General features: G+C 44.8%; 1 protein-coding gene across 7 annotated transcripts in view; it reads right to left on the reverse strand.

The window, feature by feature from the left end:
* The window catches only part of FAM110B (family with sequence similarity 110 member B), a 457,795-nt gene that overhangs the window by 65,785 nt on the left and 376,726 nt on the right, over positions 1–15,284 (reverse strand). The window contains exon 3 of one of the 7 annotated variants that reach the window (XM_073331098.1): positions 9,743–9,873. The exons of the other annotated variants lie outside the window; for them this stretch is intronic. The gene's annotated coding sequence lies outside the window, so the exon portion shown is untranslated. The remainder of the gene's footprint in view (positions 1–9,742; positions 9,874–15,284) is intronic. 7 annotated transcript variants of the gene reach the window in all.

The following is a 15,284-nucleotide window of genomic DNA, read 5'->3' on the forward strand; positions in this document are numbered from 1 at the left end:
CCCTGGTGTCTGGCTATGTGTAACCAGCAGCCAGGCGATTTGCCTCCACCTCCCACCCCGCCATAAACTTCTCCCCTTTACTCTCACAGATATTGTGGAGCACACAGCAAGCAGTAATAACAGTGGGAATATTGGTTTCGCTGAGGTCTAACCGAGTCAGTAAACTGCGCCAGCGCGCTTTTAAACATCCAAATGCACATTCTACCACCATTCTGCACTTGCTCAGCCTGTAGTTGAACAGCTCCTGACTACAGTCCAGGCTGCCTGTGTATGGCTTCATGAGCCATGGCATTAAAGGGTAGGCTGGGTCCCCAAGGATAACTATAGGCATTTCAACATCCCCAACGGTTATTTTCTGGTCTGGGAATAAAGTCCCTTCCTGCAGCTTTTGAAACAGACCAGAGTTCCTGAAGATGCAAGCTTCATGTAACTTTTCCGGCCATCCCACATTGATGTTGGTGAAACGTCTCTTGTGATCCACCAGTGCTTGCAGCACTATTGAAAAGTACCCCTTCCGGTTTATGTACTCGCCAGCTTGGTGCTCCGGTGCCAAGATAGGGATATGGGTTCCGTCTATCGCCCCACCACAGTTAGGGAATCCCATTGCAGCAAAGTCATCCACTATGACCTGCACATTTCCCAGGGTCATTACCCTTGATATCAGCAGATCTTTGACTGCGTTGGCTACTTGCATCACAGCAGCCCCCACAGTAGATTTGACCACTCCAAATTGATTCCCAACTGACCGGTAGCTGTCTGGCATTGCAAGCTTCTACAGGGCTATTGCCACTCGCTTCTCAACTGTGAGGGCTGCTCTCATGTTGGTATTCATGCGCTTCAGGGCAGGGGAAAGCAAGTCACAAAGTTCCATGAAAGTGCCCTTATGCATGCAAAAGTTTCGCAGCCACTGGGAATCGTCCCAGACCTGCAACACTATGTGGTCCCACCAGTCTGTGCTGGTTTCCTGAGCCCAGAATCAGCGTTCCACTGCATGAACCTGCCCCATTAGCACCATGATGCCCACATTGCCAGGGCACGTGCTTTGAGAGAAGTCTGTGTCCATGTCCTCATCACTCTCGTCACCGCGCTGACGTCGCCTACTCGCCCGGTTTTGCTTTGCCAGGTTCTGGTGCTGCATATACTGCTGGATAATGCGTGTGGTGTTTAATGTGCTCCCAATTGCCAAAGTGCTCTGAGCGGGCTCCATGCTTGCCGAAGTATAGCGTCTGCACAGAAAAAAGGCACAGAACGATTGTCTGCCATTGCTCTGACGGAGGGAGGGGCAACTGACGACATGGCTTACAGGGAATTAAAATCAAGAAAGGGGGTGGCTTTGTGAGAAACAGAATGGCCCCCTCAAGGACAGAACCCAACCCCTCAAGATAGAACTCAAAACTGGGGTTAGCAGGCCATTGATTTCACAGAGGGAGGGAGGAGAAAATGAATACAAAACAAATCTGGTCTATTTCTTCTTTTGATCCACTTCATCTATCTTTATACATCTTGCTGGCAGCGGACCGTGCAGTAGGACTGCTAGCCATTGTCATCTCCTGGGTGCTCGGCAGAAGACGGTGCAGTATGACTGCTCTCCATCGTCTTCTGCTGGCTGCTGATTAAAAGACAGCGCACTGCTGGCAGGACTGAATCGCCATGAGACGAAACTTAAAAGGGAAATGACCTGGCTGAGTCACTCCCATGTTTGCCCAGGCGCCCTGACCTCATTGAGGTCGGTTAAAAGAGCACCCAGGACTACGTTGACAATGGCTACCAGTCATACTGTACTGTCTGCTGCCAAAAGGCAATAAACTGCTGCAATAAACAGCACCCAGGAGACATACGGTGACGGTTAGCTGAACGGGCTCCATGTTTGCCGTGGTATGGTGTCTGCACAGGTTCCTCAAGAAAAAAGGTGTAAAACGATGGTCTGCCCTTGCTTTCATGGAAGGAGGGAGAGAAAGGGGGCCTGACGATATGTACCCAGAACCACCCGCGACAATGTTTTAGCCCCATCAGGCACTGGGATTTCTACCCAGAATTCAAATGGGCGGCGGAGATTGTGGGAACTGTGGGATAGCCACCCACAGTGCAACGCTCCGGAAGTCGACGCTTGCCTCGGTACTGTGGACACACTCCGCTGACTACATGCACTTAGAGCATTTGTGTGGGGACACACACAATCGACTGTATAAAAACGCTTTCTACAAAACCGACTTCTATAAATTCGACTTAATTTCGTAGTGTAGACATACCCTAAGTACTAAGTTTCATTCAGAAGACAGCTTCTGACAGCACGGTGCTCCCAAACACCATGATGACTTAGTGAAAAATTAAAAAGGTATATTAGAACCTGCTTCTTCAGCTGAATTATGAACATTGGGAAGAGAAAGTACACATATTCTTGGCTAAGGATGTGCTGTACTGCTAGACACACAATCTTTTGGAGGAGAAAAAACACAAGTCTCTTCTGTGTGTGAAAGTTAAGGTTCTGACAGCACTTTTCAAAAAGATACGAGGGTAACCCCTGCGTCCTTATCAATGCTCCATTATAAAGTTTTTACAAAATACACTAACACACCCACACGCAGTACTTTATGGTGAAGGTATTTTTTATTTAAATGGTTAACTAAAATTTAGGGGCCTACTGTTACAGAGTGCTGAGCATACAAGAGCTCTTATTGATTTAAAATGGGACCTGATGAATGCAGAACACTTGAAAATTAGGGCATTTATGTCAGAAACTTCAGAAACTAATTTTAGACAACCATTTTTGAAAATGTTAGCCTCCACCTTCAAAGCATTAAACAAGCATTACCTAATTACTCTCTGCAACTACCCTGCAAGATGGTTAATATTATCCCTATTTTATAGGCAGAGAAACTGGGAAAGTGACTTGCCCAAGGCCATACTGCAAGTCAGCAACAGAAGTGGGCTTGGCATGCAAATTCCTGGCTTCCACAGCAATCCTGTTTTCTGTCCATTAAACCAGATGCTTGAAGTAGCGTATGAAATCTTGCTACTAATATCCCTGTGTACAACATAAAATTGCTATGTTTGGTCACGTGGTCACTGCACTAGCACTTGAAAATACACATTGACTGTATATAGCATCTTCAATACTGTTGCAGGTCGAGTGTGCCCCATCCCTTTTTGAGACGGAGCAAGGGTGATTATGGATCCGCGGCTGAGTCTATACAACCATCCCTTGTCTTGGGATAGCTTGGCCTAGGGGTAAAAGTCAATATGGCCGCTCTCTCTCAGGGCTGTGTGGCCTAGCACTCAAAGTCCATAGGGCTGTCCTGTTCAGCAGGGCTGTGTTGTCTAGTGGCCAGAGTCAGTATAATGGCCCTCTTAAGTAGGGCTGTTTGGCCTGGTAGCCGGTCATGACAGTGGACTGCCACTGGGGAGTGGGCTGGGGGAAAGAAGGGGGGCATGGTGGCCTGGTAGGGGAACCCGGGCCCTCCCTGTTCCTCCAGGTCCCAGTCCACCAGGTCCCAGCTCAGGCCCCTGATACTGGCAAGTACGCTTGCCACTGGGTCAGCGGGGAATCCGCCCAAAACACACTGACACCACTAGGTATAATGCCTAGTCCCCCTGAGCTACTTATAGAATCACAGAATATCAGTGTTGGAAGGGACCTCAGGAGACCATCTAGTCCAACCCCCTGCTCAAAGCAGGACCAATCCCCAGGTTTCGCCACAGATCCCTAAATGGCCCCCTCAAGGGTTGAACTCACAACCCTGGGTTTAGCAGGCCAATGCTCAAACCACTGACCTATCTCTCCCCCCCACTTCCTCCCTGTCCCTTGTATAGTGGTCCTGATATCTCCAGAGTCCATAGGCTCTTTGGCCTGTGTGACTCTCAGCAGCTCTGTCACTCCTTGGGAGTCTGAGGAGCTTGGGCATTTGCCTGGGTCTCGGCATCTCCGGCTTCTGCCATCTGTGGCTTCAGCAGCTCCCGGGCTGGAGCTTGCAGCATGCATCATCCTTCTTCAGCAGTAAGCCCTGAATGAGCCAAGCTGCTCCCTTTTATAATTAGTCTCCAGCCGGAGCATGCCCAGCAGGGCTGAGGGGGCATGGCCTCCTTGGCCCAGAGAGTAGAGTTAACCCTTGCAGTACTAGTGCGGGGTGAGTGCACCCTGTGACAAGTACCAAAGGTGTTATAAGACAACGAACTTTTAGCATTCCTTTATTCTCTGTTTTCCCTTCTCTTTTCTATTAATCTCATTTCTCTCTCTTCCTTCAGTGAAATATGACAATTTATTCATTTACTGCAAATTTATCTCATAGCATATACATCCACCGATCTAGAGATGCTATTGGGTTAGACTTGTCCATCGCAGTACATGAAGGCAACTTAGCTAAAGTTTCTGGTGCTGTTACATGCCTTTACATAATAGATGTACGCTGCAAAGCTTTCCCAGTAGACATATAACTCCAATTCTTTTTAACACTTAATAGCATTATTATGGATATTCCTTTTGTGTGATTATTTATTATTACACTGTAATAAAAAAAGGGACCAAACACAGGAGTCTCTGGAATTCACATCACAAAATGGTATCTGGAGTGATCAAATATACCTTAGTTTAAATTTTCTCATTCTGCCTTACATATGTGAATTGAAGGAGGGTTACACAAGTATTCATATAACAAGGAATTAAAAAGAGGATAATTAAAAGAACGAGGGATGTCCTACAGACTGGTTAATATAGATTACAAGAGAATCAATTTATAGGTAAGGAACAGACTATTCTATTCCTATACATGAATACAACCAATATGGATATGTTTCAGAGTAACAGCCCTGTTAGTCTGTATTCGCAAAAAGAAAAGGAGTACTTGTTGCACCTTAGAGACTAACCAATTTATTTGAGCATAAGCTTTCGTGAGCTACAGCTCACTTAATTGGATGCATACTGTGGAAAGTGTAGAAGATCTTTTTATACACACAAAGCATGAAAAAATGGGTGTTTACCACTACAAAAGGTTTTCTCTCTCCCCACCCCACGCTCCTGTTGGTAACTGCTTATCTAAAGTGATCACTCTCCTTACAACGTATATGATAATCAAGGTGGGCCATTTCCAGCACAAATCCAGGGTTTAACAAGAACGTCTGAGGGGCCGGGGGAGGGGGGTAGGAAAAAACAAGGGGAAATAGGCTTGAATAGATACTGGGAGTGGCTAAGTCATTATGCAAGGTAACCTAAGTTAATTGTATCCAATTTCCAAATGAATTCCAATTCAACAGTCTCTCGCTGGAGTCTGGATTTGAAGTTTTCTGTTGTAATATTGCAACTTTCATGTCTGTAATCACGTGACCAGAGAGATTGAAGTGTTCTCTGACTGGTTTATGAATGTTATAATTCTTGACATCTCATTTGTGTCCATTTATTCTTTTACGTAGAGACTGTCCAGTTTGACCAATGTACATGGCAGAGGGGCATTGCTGGCACATGATGGCATATATCACATTGGTGAATGTGCAGGTGAACGAGCCTCTGATAGTGTGGCTGATGTTATTAGGCCCTGTGATGGTGTCCCCTTAATAGATATGTGGGCACAGTTGGCAATGGGCTTTGTTGCAAGGATAGGTTTCTGGGTTAGTGGTTCTGTTGTGTGGTATGTGGTTGTTGGTGAGTATTTGCTTCAGGTTGGGGGGCTGTCTGTAGGCAAGGACTGGCCTGTCTCCCAAGATGTGTGAGAGTGTTGGGTCATCCTTCAGGATAGGTTGTAGATCCTTAATAATGCATTGGAGAGGTTTTAGTTGGGGGCTGAAGGTGACGGCTAGTGGCGTTCTGTTATTTTCTTTGTTAGGCCTGTCCTGTAGTAGGTGAATTCTGAGAACTCTTCTGGCTCTATCAATCTGTTTCTTCACTTCCGCAGGTGGGTACTGTAGTTGTAAGAATGCTTGATAGAGATCTTGTAGGTGTTTGTCTCTGTCTGAGGGGTTGGAGCAAATGTGGTTGTATCGCAGCGTTTGGCTGTAGACAATGGATCGTGTGGTGTGGTCAGGGTGAAAGTTGGAGGCATGTAGGTAGGAATAGCGGTCAGTAGGTTTCCGGTACAGGGTGGTGTTTATGTGACCATCGTTTATTAGCACTGTAGTGTCCAGGAAGTGGATCTCTTGTGTGGACTGGACCAGGCTGAGGTTGATAAGCTATTACCAGCAGGAAAGTGGGGTGGGGGGAGAGAAAACTTTTTGTAGTGGTGAACACCCATTTTTTCATGCTTTGTGTGTATAAAAAGATCTTCTACACTTTCCACAGTATGCATCCGATAAAGTGAGTTGTAGCTCACAAAAGCTTATGCTCAAATAAATTGGTTAGTCTCTAAGGTGCCACAAGTACTCCTTTTCAGTATGGGTATGTATCCAGTCCAGTTGGAAATAAAACAAACAAGAGGGCTGGGTGAAAATCACAAGTATCTGAAGAGTTTTGTGCTTTTCTTTAAATAGGGAACTGTAACCTAAAGGGCACTGAACTAAGGCTGTATCTGTGGAAGATGAAATACCTACTTTGTTGTGTTTCATGACTCAAAGTCACCGCCCTGTTAATTTTATTATATGAGACTATTTTTCTCTGTCCAAGAGCTGGTAAATATCTGATTGAAAGGGTTCCAATGTCCAAAGGAGGCATATGTTTAGACATGCACATGAGTTCTAACAAAAATTTGACCCATCTGGAAACACTGAACCTTTGGGCCTTTTTGTCTGTGTGTGTGTTCTTCCACATGATAAAAAAAAAAACAACTCTTCTAGAGAGCTTGTAGCCTACTAAAGTAGTATTTGATGATGACTGCTCAAGTGTATGAAATATGACTGCAGTGTTTTTGTTGTTGTTGCTTGTTTTTATTTAAAGGGATGAATTGGTTTAAGGTGGAAAGAAGGTAGATATGCTTTCTGATTCGAGTGGACAGTGGAGTTTACTTCAGGGAGAAATTCTGGAGCTGATATAAGAGCTACTTGTCTGAAAAGAACACCATGAAAGGCTCCTTGAGATAGAAGACTCCCAGCTGGCTTACTCATCTAGCTAGTGTAATCACTATTAAGAAGGTGACCTTTCTTGATAAGAAATATTAGGACATTTCAGACAGCAGTTAAAAAGGAAGCTTCTTAAAGACCTTACAAAGAATTTTAAGTCCATCTGGGTACAGGATGTCCACAGTAGGTCTCACTGAGTAATATCCTTAACAAATCTGGTTTTCCCTTTTTTGATATATACAGTGCACACCTCCATACACAAAATCACAGCCCAGTAAAATTAGACATATTCAAATAGAGCTTCCAACCTACATATAGGAGATAACTTAGTCTTTCAAAACTGATATAATGTGTGAAAGCAATAGAACATAAAAGTGAAAATTAATTTTTTTGAAAGATTAAAGGAATATCTTTGCACAGAATACATAATTAGGATACACAATCCTCAACTTTGTGATACAAAAGGCTTGAAAATCTGCTTGCCCACTCAATAGCGTGGAGTAGGAAGCTTTCCCTGGTGAGTTCAGAGGCTAAGCTACTAATTTCTTTAGAATTTAAACTTTAATTTAAATGTTTTTCTACCCTGAAGAATGATTACATAAAAATAGCACACATTTACTCTAGGTAAAGAAATCATGCGAAGTTATACCGGCAAAAGCACTTTTATGCGAGTATAACTGTTTACACTGGGGAGTTTGTCGGCACAGAAATGTTGCAAATACATAATAATCATAAAAGCAAAACACACACCTCAGGGAGAAACTCTTGAGCTGACTTCCGATCTTCGGACATTTAGGCCTGTTCTATATATCAAATCTAGTTTTTAATTACAGTGGTGACCCCCACCTTCATTGTCAATAATCAGCTGTGATTATCCCTTTTCTGCTTCCCACATCAGCATCAGCCTTCATGCTGTCTCCCATGCCACCCCAGCACATTGTGAAGCCACCATCTTTTCTCCTCTTTCAAATCTCTCCTTAAAATATCTTTCTTGATAAAATTTTAATCTTACTGTATTTTCTTTGTACACATAGTATTCAATCTTAAATCTGTAAACACTGTCAGTGGAGTTCCTCTTGTAACATTATCCCTGTGCTTAAAGTTATGCTTGGGGCCTAAAAGGAGATTGGAAAATATTGGGAAAAATTTTAACTGTACAAATTAAATTTCAATTTAACATAATAAGATGTATACACCACAAGGAGCATTTTCAGCTCATCTGGTCACTTTTATCATAATTCAGGTCTCAGGAATCCAGAACTTTGATGTGCCAGCTCCTATTCTGGGTCATTTCCCAGTTAGGGATATCAAACGTACAGTTGAACAAACAATGCTGGAGCTTGCATTATGGTCAAGTCCCACTTTTAACCCAATATTGTATATTTTAAACATTATTTTATCATGAACAGTACATGAATTTTAAGTATTACACTTTAAAATTATGGAATATTGGAGACAATGAGACTCTTCTCACCACAAATAGATAGCCAACTGTTGGTGCAACATAAGATGGACTCTGGGATATCACTCCAAATGGGAGCTCGAAGTCACAGAGGGTTTGCATTGTTGCAGAGAGGTGGAGAAGCAAGGAATTATTTTGGAAATATATTCTCTTCCAAAAGAACAAAAAAATCCCAATTAAATACAGATATAAAAGTGCTTCCGTACTCTCTTTAGTTGGGGCATTTAACAAGCTGGAAATGTCTTCACCATACTTATAGATCACCTTAAAAGGTATTTTTAAAAGACAACAGCAATCTAATCAAATGTAAAATGTCTAACCTGCCAATGTAAAAAGAAACAAAAAAGCCTGCCCAACTGACAACAGTAAAAGGATTTATTTTATTTAATTTTGAAAAATCAATATAAAAATGAAGTCCAAAACTTCTTAGTGGATGTGTCATGATTTATTAAGCATGGAGCCTAAGCAAGCCCTCATAAGAGAGAAATTGCTTTCTTTCATCTTTAAAACAGACTTCTCATTCTTTTGCAAATACCATCATTTCAAAATAATTCTTGTCCAAGTAGCAGTGACACCATCAGAACTTGTGAACAAGGCAGAATAGAGTAATAAATGCTGCACTATACATGCATTTTACACATTCAAAACACACAAAATATGGTGGTGTAATGGATTTTAAAATAAAATCTAATCTAAATTCCATGTAGAAACGCATGCCACAGAACATTTCTGGATCTATTAATGTAATTAATAACTATTATTGTAGATAATGAGAATCACCCTGTGAGAGGCCTCTGCTACTCAGTGAAGAGCACAATATAACTACAGAGACAGGTGTGGAGATATTCTTCAAATATCACATGAGAACAGATGTGGAATTTCAGGCTTCCAATTTCTGTTTTAATGATGAATTGCTCAAAAGATTTCCAGATGTAAACAATACTGTTTGTTCTAACTTTACCAGTAGCATGCTCCTGTACTTACAGTAAAGAGGACATACTGATCAGTTGTCAGGTATCAACAGATGCATTGTGGCTTCATGGTCTTATAAACTGTTCTGAGATGCATGTGTCTGTAAAACAAATTTGCATCTCCTGTCACCCTCATCTCTGCCTGTCTCTCACACTTCTGGAAGTTTCACACCAGCTTAAATTTAACATGGCTCAAACTGAATTCCTTATCTTTCTTCCCAAGCCCTCTCCACTCTCCCACAATCTCTGGCACTCGTGGCAACAGCACCATCCTCTCTGTTAATCAGGCCTCCTTCATTTGGGTGTTGTCTTGGCTAGGAGATCTTCTCACCTTACTATAGGCCCCTGGCTATTATGTGCCGGTGCATTTTTTCAAATGGTATGTTCAGGGGAGCAGAAGGATGTGAAGGTGTCTATCAGTGGGATAGATGGATAGATTCAGGTTGGAGAGACAGGGATAGACTGAAAAGAGAGAAAAACACAAAAAGAGGAAATGTGGGGCAGCCAGAAAAATATAAAGGCAAAGCTTGAACACATTATGTAGGGAAAGAGATCTAGGAGCCAACGGGAAAGAAAAGAGGAAACAATAGACAGTGAAAACAATGAAGGATAAGATACTGTCTTAAAGTTTTATACCGCTGCCCATGACTCTAGTAACTACCACCCACACCAAAATCACTAACAGCAAAATCCCCAGTGGACTTCATGGTGCGTCCGGCATTTTTGGCACCCAAAACTCTGCTAGGTGTAGGATTTTTGTTTTGTGCAGGGGGTAGTGGTGGTAAGTGTTTAGAAACAGAAAGGGATGTTTGAACTGTGAGCTTCACTTCTGGAGGAAATACTTTCTTAAAGAAACATGCTCCATGATGATTACAGTAAAGAGAAGAGAAAAAAGGTGAAATAGGGCCAGGTAGGTAAAGAACATAAAAGGGATTCTGAGATTCTTAGCACAACTTTCTTTTTTAAGAACTATTAATAGAAAGTTGTTACAATTACATACAAGAAACAGTACACAACTACTTATTTCTTTAAATTTGCATAGGTTCTCTCATTGTCATTATTATTTTGATTACGGTAGTGCCTAAAGGCCAGGGCTCCATTGTGCTAGGCACTATTCAAACACAGAACAAAGAGATGGTCCCAGCCCCAAAGAGTTTATACCCAGTGGTGCAAGTAAAATTCATTTCTTACTGGTACGTGGGGGGGGAACCAGGTAAGCGGGGCATGTGACTTCCCCATGTGACCCTCCATGTGATTCCTCACTGTGCCGCCCCCAGCCCGGGGCTCCCACGCTCTCCCCATCCCCTCCCCACATCCATCCCATGTTACCGGGGTGGGGGGGGGGAGGGAGAAAAGGGCTCTGTCCTCCTCCTGCTGTGCCAGAGACTTCAGGGCAGGGCTCTCCCGGGAGCTGCTATGGTACACAGATGGAGATGCAGCTCCGTGGAAGGGCAGAGGGCGGGGCTAGGCATTCTGCTCCTTTCCATGCTGGGAGGGGCAGCGGGGAAAGGAGCAGAACTCCTCCGGCGGGGCTGCTGCTGTGTCTATAAATATGCTGGTACGGCATACCCGCCTACTTGCACTGCTGCTTATACTGTAAGTGGTTGCAGAGATACCTTAAGTTTTCAAACCTTGTTCAGATAGATTTATTGTGATGGCTTCTACCACTAAAAAGTGAGGCAGTGTGGTCTAGTGAATAAAGCACTGGACTGGGACTCAGTAGACCTGGGTTCTATTTGCAGGTCTGCCAATGAACTGCTGTGTGGCCAGAAGCAAATTGCTTTCACTTCTGTGTGGCTCTCCTCTTCTGTCACCGTTTTACCTGTGTTGTCCATTTAGAACGTACATTCTTTTGGGCAGGTACTGTCTCTTATGATGTGGCTGTTGTGATACAGCATGGCCAGAGGGCAGCAGGAGAGTGTTGGAGTCTTAGTCCCTGTAGAGGGAAGGAAGTTTGCTATAAATTAATTAAAGCATCTGAAGCCAGTCACATGATAAAAACTCCCTGCTTCAATCACACAAGAGGAGGAGTTGAAGCAGAGTGGATTGGTGCTGGAGTAGAGAGCAGTTTGGAGGTAAGCAGAGGAGAGTTTGGAGAAGTGCTGTGGTGGGCTAAGAAGACCAAGATCCTAGGTAAAGGGACACCTGGTTTGTGCAGAGGGAGGGCAGGAAGCCCCACAAGCTGAAGGGCAGGAGAGGGAAGTAGCCCAGGGGAAGGAACCGCTAGTTCTAGTGGTTTACTGCTATCCCTAGGGCCCCTGGGCTGGGACCCGGAGTAGAGGGCGGACCTGGGTCCCTCCCTCTCCTCTCCCCTCCCCTCCTCTAGGACACTAGTGAGGCAGTTAATACCCCAGTTCCGGGGCAAGAAACGGTGTCCTGAACCCCCCACCCCAAGAAGAGAAAGCGCGAGACCCATCATAGTAGTGCTGGTAATTTGCCACACTGTACAGTACCTAAAACCTGGGGCCTCTACACATTGCTGTAATGCCGCTACTCCTCCCACCACCACTGACAAAAATGGGCAAATACCCAGGTCTTCAAAGGGTTAATTATAGATAGGGGCCTTGACCCACACACGCATGAACTTTGGGAAAATTCAGATACTGATCCCAACTTTGATATCCATGCCCATCTCCAGTTAATTTACATTACTAATACAAGACACGCCCCACACACTGCAGGGGTTAGCCACAAAAAAGTTTTCTACAGACGTCTTACTCAGCTGTCAGTTATGGTCTCTGCTACCAGAAAATGACTTCTCTCTCAGCTGGCAGACAAGGAATGATTTATAATTGCCATAATGGAAACAAAAAGGCACAGTTGCCCTTTTTCCATAAAAGGCAAACTTATTTTGTATATCAGAAACGTCTGAACCCAAAAATCTACGTATATTTAGTTGTTACGCTAAGGGCTAAATTGCAGCTAGAAGCTAGAGACCTCTGGCAGGGGATGGTGCAGAGGTTCCCAATCCCAGGTCATAGAATCATAGAATCATTGAATATCAGGGTTGGAAGGGACCCCAGAAGGTCATCTAGTCCAACCCCCTGCTCGAAGCAGGACCAATTCCCAGTTAAATCAGTTAAATCATCCCAGTTAAATCAGTTAAATCATCCCAGTTAAATCATCAGGTAGGAGTAGATTGAGGCACTATGCCTCATATAGGTACACAGCATGTCTTAGAGCACACAGCTGCTGAGATTGCTGTGTGTGCTCCCTCTACACAGTGCCGGTTTTGCTGGCATGGGGGGAGGTGAGAAGTACAGAGCTAGAAGGACTCCATCTTTTTTCCACCTCCTTTCAAATGCTGTGAGGGCTAGACTCACAGAGTTCTTGCATCCCTTGAGAAAGAGTGACTGTACTTGGTCCCTGCACAGTAGGGCAGTGAGGGGAATAGGAACCTTCTTCCTCCCTGCATCCCCTATGGCACACACCCAGCAGATTTAGATACAATTTGGTAGTGTTACCACTATGTTTAATTGGTCGTATTGCCATAGTGCCCAGAACCCCCAATTATAATCAGAGCTCCATTGTGTTGGGCTCTGCACAAACATATTCAGAGCAGAATCTGCCATAAAGATTTTAAAATCTAAAAGGTTAAAAAGTAAAACAAACCACCAAAATAAAAACTAATCAATGTCAGAGACACTCTTAAGGAGTTCTAACAAAGTTATAAGAATATCTGTAGAATTACAAATATGGGTTGATACTACATATGCAATAGTAACCCCTGCACTTGAACTGAAAAGGCAGAGAAAGGAGAAACATGTCTGTGACAGATATGGAAAGTTCCTGCAATATCTTTGGGAGTATTAACGGCAAAGAGTTCTGTGGCACCTTATAGATTAACAGACGTATTGTAGCATGAGCTTTCGTGGGTGAATACCCACTTCGTTGGATGCATGCATTACCCACGAAAGCTTATGCTCCAATACGTCTGTTAGTCTATAAGGTGCCACAGGACTCTGCCGCTTTTACAGATCCAGACTAACATGGTTACCCCTCTGATGCTTTACTGTATTAAGTTTATGTATCATACTGGGCAAGGGACTGTATGCAATTCTATTGGGGAGGGTGACAACAACTCCTCCAGGAACTAAGAACAGTGGGGGGTGAGTACACAAATTCACTCAGGTTGTCACACCTCCAGAGAAGTACTTTCAGGTGTTCATGTGAAGAAGCTCACATATACTAGTTCAAATTGAATTCTCCACAGATCAACTGACAAAGAAAGGACTTTTGGATAAACAGCTTGAGCTTAAAGTGACTCAGAGCTTTCTTTCTGATCCAGCAAATGGATAGGACCTTCTGTCCAAGGGGGGCCCAAATTCTTCCTGGGAAAAGTTGGAAGGGCTTTGGCCTACTGAGGCCCCATTAGACTAACAGCTGACAATTGGTAAGCTTTTAGCAATAGTATAGGAACTTTTACTGTTTTTTGTATGTTTTCTCTGTAATGCTTACACCTTAAGAATAAATGTGTTTGCTCAGAAAGAGCTCTGTGATAACTTTTGACTGCTGGCAATTACGCTGTTCATAAGACTTTGGAGAGTGAGCAAAGCACAGATGCTGGCCTGCTAAGGCAGTGTGGCTTGCTAGGTCTACCACAATGTAGGCAGGGAGCTGTGCGGCCTGGAAAAATCCTGGTCAGGAGGGAGAAAGACACAGGTCTCCAATCAAGAGAGGTGATGACTGCAGTATTGGGTTTACAATGGCACCAGGCCCACATTTGGAAGGGGCCCATTAAGGCTCCGGCTCCGAGTGGACTCTGCTGCCAGCCACCTGCAGGGTCCCACCTGCCTCCCCAGGACCGAGCTCCGTGGGACCAGTAGAGACTGGGCCACTCTCGACCAGTGGGGGGGGAGAAGTGCATCACAGGAGGCTTGGCAGGGCCCCAACAGGCAAGTGGGTCCTGAGGGAGCCTGGCTCGGGCAGGCCTCCCTCCTCCTTCAGCCTGGTTGACTGCACAGCTCCCGAGTGGCTGGAGTAATCCCCACCCAGGACCAACTCCCGGCCACGCAGCCAGCTCACCCCAGGGGACACAGTCACCTCCAAGTGGGGGTGGTGAATGCAACTGGGAGGCGGGACATGGGGCAGTGGGTCTCTGGAGAGCTTGAGGGGGCGCTGGGCATTGGGGGAGGTTTGTGCTTTGTGGCGCTGGTCAGTGGAGGGTCTGTGGGGGGTGCTGGACATAGGGGTCTGTGGAGGGGGCACTGTGGGTGGTGGTGTGCAGGGTGCTGTGCAATTGTGGGGGGGGTCTCTAGGTGGGGGGGCACTGGGCATAGCAGGTCCAGGGGGGAACTGGGCATAGGGGTCTATATGGGGGTCGCTGGGCTGGGGGGCCGTGGGAAGGTGCTAGGGTGTGGTGCAGGCCTGTTCCCAAGGGGTGCGGGCAGTGCAGGGCTGGGCAGGCCAATGTATATCTGTGGCTGTTGGTTTGTAAACAGTGCCCTCACGCTGGGCTGGGGGACCAGGGCTGCCCTGGGCAGGCCCCTTGCTCTGGGTACCTAACGTACCCCACCTCATGCCCATTTCCCCCATGGGGGCCCCTAAATATGTTTGGCATCGGGCCCACAAAAGGTTAATCCAGCCCAGGGTGGCTGAGGAGTGGGTGCCAGTCATGGACCACGGAGTGGAGATACAGATGCACCTGCCCTAAACTGTGACAATATGCTTTAGGACACAAAATCTCACTTTACTTGTTTTAGGACAATTCTAGAAATTTATATTCTGGCATTCTTGTTTGCACTTGCTTAACTTTACAAATCACAAGGCACCCAAGTGAAAATCCCACAGACAAACACTTGAGTAATACCTTAAATCCCAATGACTGTTTTCATATCATCTCTCTTATTGCTGGAAGACTACAAAAATGCATT

This window comes from Lepidochelys kempii, chromosome 2, assembly GCF_965140265.1.
Source record: "Lepidochelys kempii isolate rLepKem1 chromosome 2, rLepKem1.hap2, whole genome shotgun sequence".
Classification (NCBI taxonomy): domain Eukaryota; kingdom Metazoa; phylum Chordata; order Testudines; family Cheloniidae; genus Lepidochelys; species Lepidochelys kempii.